Genomic DNA, 8,074 nt, shown 5'->3' on the forward strand with positions numbered 1-8,074 from the left:
CTGAAATAAATTCAGAGATCACACGTGAACACTTTTGTCTGGCCTCAGGTTTGTCTGCTATTCCACTGCTTAATTGGTTACTTTATTGCTTAAATATATTTTATTTCCCTAAGTTGTTTCAGAAATAAGTACAAATTAATGAAATCTGAGCTTCTGGGAAAATACGAAACTATTCTTTTCCAGGAGAAAACCAGCCAATTCACAAGTTGTGTTATGATCTTTGTTTTTGTTAACAAAATGTTAAGTTAAAATATTAAGCCACAAAGTTAATGATCTCCCCCTTCGTTTGTTAAGATAGACTTCAATCTGTCAAGCCCTCATTCAGGTCTGGTCTCATTAATGCAGAACTTGCCTATCTGGGATATCATAGCTGAGGAAGGACCTGAAGAATAGGAAACTCGGGTGATATGTAGTTGTACTAACTGTTGTGGTAAGAAGTTTATAGTGGCTGTGTAAACACCTTATAGGATAAAAATACGGACAGTATATAGATACTGCAGATGAACACTTCCCGTCCTTATAGTAACCTGATCAAAACTGGCTTCCCGCTTTAGAAGGCACTTCCCTGGGTTATAGTTTGGGGGAAAAACTGGAGAAGCTGTTGGGCACACAAGACCTTGCCATACCTTTTTGTTTCTAAGCCGTCATGGCTACATGAAGCAGTTGCATAAGCCGAGGTACTTTGTCTACAATGAAGTGGCTAAGGAGGTTTTTTGATGAAGTTTCTTCTGGTGTACTGCTTTAGCTAAAACTTGATTAATATGTTGAAGCAAATGACCTGCAAAACTCTGTCCTGGAGCACTAAAACTTAAAAGTAGTATAAACTGTAAGTGGGATCTTGTACTATAGATCTACACAGACTGTAAGGACAGAGTAAGTATTTTGTGTCTGTACTGTTTCATAAGGGAGAATAAGAAGGCAGGTCAATAGGTTGCTGGTTGTTGAACTATTTAAGACACACGTTGCAAACAGCTTGACTGTTTGTTTGTACCTGACAAGCAGTAGTTTTAATGTAGAAGTGCTATGTGGGAAACGATGTGTAGTACAATATAGTAATATTGAAATGCAAACTGCTCCAGTTGTGTGAGTGGTCTACATGCACACCTGTCGTACAAAGGTGGAAAGTAATTGCTCAAAATGTTTTCCAGCTCTTCAATGTGTCTTCTTGCTTTCAATGGCTAATTATTTAATCTCTGAACTCCTTAGAGCTCAGAACTAGATGGAATTTAAAGCAGTGCCTTTAACAGTGGTGATGTACAGAGCTGAAATAAAATGATATAGATGTGTTGAATTTGAGACTGTGTAGTAACTTCAAGTCAGACATCCCAAGTGTCGCTGTGGGAGTTCAGACCAGCATACTGTAGGTCTGTCTCAACATGCCAACGCAGCTGAGAAACAATGGTAAGGTTCATAAATCAACCCCATTCTGTGAGAAAATTCATTGGGCTGCGAGTGGCAACTCGTACTGTAGTTTAGGAATCAAGGGTACTGAACATATTTAGTTTTCCACCATTCTTGGTCATGGATGTTTTCATCAGTTGATTTTGCAAATCTCTGCATAATCATTCCCTAAGAGCTTGCATGCTACTGTTGTAAAGTCTGTGCTGTATGAGGTATTAAAGGATTTGTTGCGTTAATATAAGATTGCCCTGCATTTTTATGAAATAACATAATTTCAAGTTAAGTACGGGTGCTTGTCTTAGGAAGTTTTTAATTGGAGCAAAAGGGGCAACTTTTGCTGATGCTTGCATCTAATGCATAGCCATAAGGATTAATCAAGATATAAGCAAAATCTTGTTGTTACTAGTAAGCCAACTTTCTAAAGTTTGGGTTTGGTTTTTTTTTTTGGTTGTGGTGTTGACTTCCTAGCTTAATCTGGCTAACTCCAATGTTATATGACATCACTTAGAAGCAGAAAGCCATAAATAAAATTGCTAACAGTGGAGATTGTTAGAGGTAATAAATATCCTAGAGAAACAGCTGTGAGTCTTTATTCAGACTTGTTTATTCCTGTTGTCGGTATAAAATTATGCCAAAGAAAATCTTCACAGTATATGGAATTTGAAAATAACTAATTTATTTCCCCATTCCCCTTAGGTCCAAGATGGGCCTCGTGGAACACCGGTGTTTTTATTTGCATCAGATGTGCTGGAATACATCGAAATCTTGGGGTCCATATATCAAGGGTCAAGTCTGTCAACTTGGACCAATGGACACCAGAGCAAATACAGGTGAAATATCTTAAAATATGTTTTCAGTTCGGAGGGAAAGCCGGGAGTCCTTTTGAAAGGATTTAAGTTTATCATGATGCCCCAATTTAAATGTTTTACAATCAAAGTAGTTCTTAATGTGTTATATTTCTACTGTAATGAGTTTAAGTTCTGAAAACCCACTTCAGAAATTGATTTAGCTATCTTTTCTGTATCATTTTAGACGTATTGTACCTTGCCATGGGGACTCTGAAAGCTGCTGCTTTGTTGTATCTGTAGAAAATGAGTTGTAAGCCTTTTCCTTTTCAGTGGGGGACAGTAAGGTAGCGTTCACACATCTGTCTGATTGTTGATTACGTTCTTTTGGTGTGCCAAGTACTGACTTTTCCAAGTATGCTCCAGTCTGAAGCCTCTTTCTTCTGCCAGTCAAATTTTCTTGCTCCTGGACTGAATAGCCATCTGGAGAGATGAAAGCTTATCTTTCACTGGATGGGTTAGTTTACATAACTAACTGGATGGATTAATTTACACTGTAAACAGCATCTATGTTATTAGCTTTTGTCCAGCAAATCTTGGCAGGCAGCCCTCCTGTGCCATGGGAGTGTCTCCCAAGACATGTGGCAGCAGAGAGATCTCCCAAGTTAAAAACTTGCAGTGTCACTTAAGCACACCAATAGCATTCTGACTGTTTGAGGATATACAGTATTGATGGACATGAACTAACTGTTTTCTACTGCTTTTCCTTAGTGCATGCAGGAAATGGGAAATACTAAAGCAAGACTACTCTATGAAGCTAATCTACCAGAGAACTTCCGAAGACCTCAAACAGATCAGTATCCTTTTTGTTTTAGCTTTCACATTGAGATGACTTTTAATGCAATGTAGATGTTATGACTGTTCCAGGGAACCGCTACAATTGGGAACTCACCTTTTTTATTTCATTGGTATTGTTGTGTAAGAAATGACAGTGGAAGTCGGGAACAGCTCAGAAGAGGTTTAAAGTACTTCAGTTATAGCAAATCTACTTTGTGATGAGATTTGGCAAGCCCCTATTATTTTTACTTTCAGAACAGGTGACTTCATAAATTCCTTGTATGTTGGGAGTTAGAGTGATACTAGAGAGCTCTTGAATATTCTGTCTTTATCTTGAGTAACTGCCAGCTGAAGTGAGAAGCATTTGAACAGGAAATAATGAGCTGAATGGTAAAGTAAGCTATTGGATGCTACTCAAATGATGTGTAGATTTCTTCCTCTAGATGAAGTATTCTGTAATTTGTTTGAGTTGAAGTGTATACATTCTATGAAGTGTGTGAGCACAGATGACTAGCATGGGAATGTCTAAATAAACCAGCCCTCCCTGATGACCACCACTTGTGTTGGTCTGTGGTTATCACCATGTACCTGGAAGGGGAGTGTTGAAAGAAAAATAGTCTGCTGCCAATCAATAGATTTCATCAAAAAATAACTTTTTCGAATGTACTGAATCATTAGGATAATGTATAATGGCATTAATTTAGATTTGTGTTAGCTCCTGATTTAGTGAAGCTACTCCACAGGTAGGATTTGTTTTACCTGATCTTACTGGAACTCTAATTAGGATGAGATCCAAAACACCTGCTGTTAAGTGAGCTGAACCTTTCCCCAGATCTCTTAGCCTGATGGTGATACCGGGTATGGAGGCTGATAAATGGACTTAATGGTAACTGGATCTGAATTTTCTCCTTCTATATCCAAAAGTGGTTTTGGTTCTTCTGTTTATTAGATACTATGCTCAATATGCTATGCGCAGAAGATTTTTTGGGAGGAAGGGTTAAACTCCTCATTATAAAAGGCACTTGAGCAAAACAGATATGTTTTTTCATATTTGAGTAGCTTTTGAATTAAACATACATATGCATAACAAAAAAGTAACTGGAAGGAGATAGCACTGTAGTATTCCAGCTGTAATATTCTAGAACTTTATTTCAGCCATAAGACTGAAATACTTTGACTATACTTGCTCAAAATACTTGCTCAAAAGTGGATCTTGAAGCTGTATATGTTGTTCTTAGTCCAACTAACTTGAATTCACTGGTGCTATTGCAGGAGAAGCAATAATGGTTTACTCTAAGCTTTTTCTGTCAGATCAGACCAAAAGTCTCATTTTTAGACTTTCAAAATAATTCTTTTGTTGATACTGTGTATCTTGAAATAATTATATAGCCTTTTGAACAGTTGTCACTTTCTAAGTGGTGGACTTGGTCAACTGAATATATTTCATTGCATGTGTTTTCTTTATTAAAAATACAGTGCCAGGAGAGAGGATGCCAACATTCTCTGTTTCCCCATAACTTTGGCAGCTAATTACCTACTTGGAATTCATGACAAGCTGTTGTGTTATGGGCTATTTTTGCCTTTCCTCTTTGCATCACTACAAAAATCAGCATTGTGTCTCATCAGTATTCTAATTGTGAATATTCTCAATATTCTGATTATTCTTTTGGATGAGCTATGGAAACTCCTTGCATGTAATGATCACTTTTGCATATGTTCTTCTATATTAGTATTTAACTTCCTATAGCACTGTAACATACTTCTATTTTTTAAGTAGTAGAATGGAGACACAGGAGAAACGTGTATGTGGGATCTGCGCAAAATTTCCTGCTAAAGGTCCTCCATCACTTCTGCTTCTTAATCACAAGACTGACCTTTCTGGGCATTTTTTTATTCTTCCCTTGTACTTGACAGAGATGCTCTGGCATAGAAGCATTGAGGATCATCTTGATGTTTGTTTTGTATGGCCCCTTTAGCTTCCTGTTTGAAAGTGTGGTTTTTTCCAAGAGTAGAACAAATAACTTTTTTGCCTCTTCATTTTACTCACTTCTTAAAACAGTTTTGGTATCTGTTGAGGTTGCCTTAAATTCTTTTGTTAACAAGAAGACAGTAGGTTATTGATCTAAAGAAACTTAAACGTGATCCAAAAATTCATGCGTATTGAAGAGAGGTAACTTGAAAAAAGTGTATTTTGAAAAATATCCACGATTTAATACCCCAGTGTAATAGCATCCTGAAAAATTAAACCCTATGAAATCTGAATACGTATGATTACATGTTAATAATTTTGAAATGAAAACTTTCTAGTTGTCTGAAATACCAAGTGTGCATTTGCTAAATATAGAGGAATATTTATGCAAAAGAATGAAAATATCTAACACCGAAATCTGAGCAACCGAAACTTAGAACACTTGACAAAATAGATGTCCCATCTGAAAATGTTCATTTTGGCAAATAACTAAGACTTTTTATTTGAAGAAAGGACAGGTTGTTCTAAGATATAACAATCAAGTTTTGAATCTTTTCCATTTACTTCTAAATTACTTATAATTTAATGGAGTTATCCAGTAACAGCGCAAAAGCATGGAAAAAAATTAAATTCCTGTTCTCTGTCTCCTGCCCCCACTGAGATTATATAATGCAGTAGTTTGTACTGCAAGTTGAAAATAGACTTTTTGAGGGAATCCTGTTTAGTTTTAGCTAAATTTGAAAAGTTGTGGGAGTTGCATATTACACAGCTTCCATTCATCTGTAATTTGATACTATACATTGATTTTTATTTTTTGGGGGGCAAAATGACAGTCCTTTGGTACGTATAAGGACTAATGCAGTATTGGTACTAAGATAGTTGTATGTTCAAAGTGCTCAACATGCCCTTTAGAATGTAGATATATTTGGAAAGAAGTAGAAAAGAATGTTTTTGCAACTTTTATGAAGCAACATCATCAGGTGACACTTGCATACAATTCGAAACACTATGTGATTGTTGACAATATGATTTGATGGACAGAATGAAGGAACTGAACTGAGTGCTCAGAGCTCAGTGTTAATCTTAACAGATAGTACATGGAGCTAAGGTATCTTTCCATCAGTTGAGGAAAAATTGCTATGGAAGTTTAAGATGCAATGAATCTGAGCTTCCACAGTTGCATTTTGATTTTTGGATAGGTAATCACATGGCCGAACAAATTAGTTAAAATTTATTCTGCAGATACCAGAGAAGCAGCCTTACTAAAGTTAAAGTATTCACAGTGCTCTGGGTGGGCTGCTTTATGAAGCTGAGCGAATAATTGAGGAAAACGACTAGTTGTCCTTTTTGTGTTTGAGCTAGCGAGTTGTCAGCTCAGGTCTTCTACATCAATATGCTTACTGCTATTTCCACCTTTGCTTCAATATCTTTTTATCACTAGTGTTTTAGTTTCCTTTCTGCAGAGATTTTGTTGTATAGGAGACTCTTATGGAGGACTTACTGATCTCAGAGTACTGTTATGATCAGCTTTTGATGCATGATGTAATTTGTGCAAATCAGAGAACAGGTACATACATTTCGCCTTTTATCTGAAGAGAAAGTGTTTTTTCCCAAGTTATGATGGTAAACTATACTTTAATTATTTACCGTATACGAGTACATTTGTTCAAGTATTTGCAGTACTGCAGCCCTGTAGCTTATAAATACCAAGTGAAAATGTCCTGACTGTGGAACACTGAATTGATTCTAGTATATCTTTCTGATGTTATTTCATTAAGAGATTAAACTGATGAATTCTCTGTAGTAAAAAGAAGCTCTTTTTGGACACTGCAATAGCAATTGTTCTGTGTAGAGCAGTTTGTTTTAAAGCTACGGAATGAGATGGAGCAAGAATTTTGTGCAATTTTTTAATTTTATTAACCTGTCAGCTTTTAAAGTTAATGTTGCTATTTATCTAAATGCATATTTTCCTTAAACTAGCTACTTCCAGAGCTGTGGAATTTTTCATCAGGGATAAGTACGAAAAGAAGAAGTATTATGATAAAAATGCAGTTAATGCCTTCAATGTAAGTAAACAGTTTCACCAAGAGTTCGGACACCTTTCTTTTTTGAAAGCTACCTTACATATTTTGAAATGTCTTTCACAGTTGAAAACTTTCTGATACAGAGGTAAATGCTTTCTTTTGTATCTCTTGAAAGCTGTTGCTAGCTTCCGTAAGTTCAACATACATTGTCTATTACATTTATAGCAGCAAAGCATTATGATCCAACAAATCGCTTGCTTCCGACTCTTTCGATTGTGTCTTTCTCTTTCAGTGATGGGTAGTTCTTCAACAGTACACTCTGCATCCTTTCTGAGTATCTTTTTCCATGTTACAGGGATAAGATAGGATTACTGTTTCTGGTGACTTTGTCTTCCCTCATTCTCTATAATACCTTGATGAGAAAACCTAGGGTGTTTTGGGCTCCTCTTCTGAGGATCTTATCGCTCTGCTGAATTCCAGACTGTTGCTTGCAGCGAGGTGCACTGTAATAGCGAACATGGGCAGTGCGGCAAACCAGCTATTTAATTATGTCACTGTGTGTTCACTACAGTAAGTTCGTGAGTGCTTTTCTGGCAAAGCAGTTTTGAGAATGTCAGCCTTTACTGAAGTTCACAGCCTTGTTCGTTTGTTTTTTTTTGGGTACAGCTGTTTCTGGGGTACACAATCTAGTTTATGTATTTATGTTTATATAGATATATTTATGCTTAAACACACATTCCTCTGTATCTACATTATTTAAATCTGGCCTAACAGGTAACTTACTAGTCCATATTACTGGGCACTGAACTTTGACAGGGGAACGAGTGCAAGGGTGGGCGTAAAGAGTGGGAGTTTATGCTGCCTTTCCCATCTGAGAAACTGGATCTTTGAATGATAGTTTCATTTTAGTTTCCAGGTTTGGGGTTTTTTTTCTTTCTAAAGAAGTTTAGTTTATTAAGCATTGTTGAAGTAGGGAGAAAATTGCTTCACTTAAGAGGTAAAATGCAATTGTGATTTGAATTACACTGTCAGTTACCCTTCTTTACTTTTATTCCAAA

At 36.5% G+C, this 8,074-nt stretch overlaps 1 long non-coding RNA gene across 1 annotated transcript; it reads left to right on the plus strand.

Moving 5' to 3' along the window:
* Positions 1-2,091: 2,091 nt before the first annotated feature.
* Positions 2,092-7,058, plus strand: LOC104161184. The gene is made up of 3 exons (XR_696446.1): positions 2,092-2,231; positions 2,958-3,043; positions 6,983-7,058. It is a non-coding gene; the product is annotated as an uncharacterized LOC104161184 (long non-coding RNA).
* Positions 7,059-8,074: the final 1,016 nt, after the last annotated feature.

This window comes from Cariama cristata, unplaced genomic scaffold (assembly GCF_000690535.1).
Source record: "Cariama cristata isolate BGI_N322 unplaced genomic scaffold, ASM69053v1 scaffold10864, whole genome shotgun sequence".
Lineage (NCBI taxonomy): Eukaryota > Metazoa > Chordata > Aves > Cariamiformes > Cariamidae > Cariama > Cariama cristata.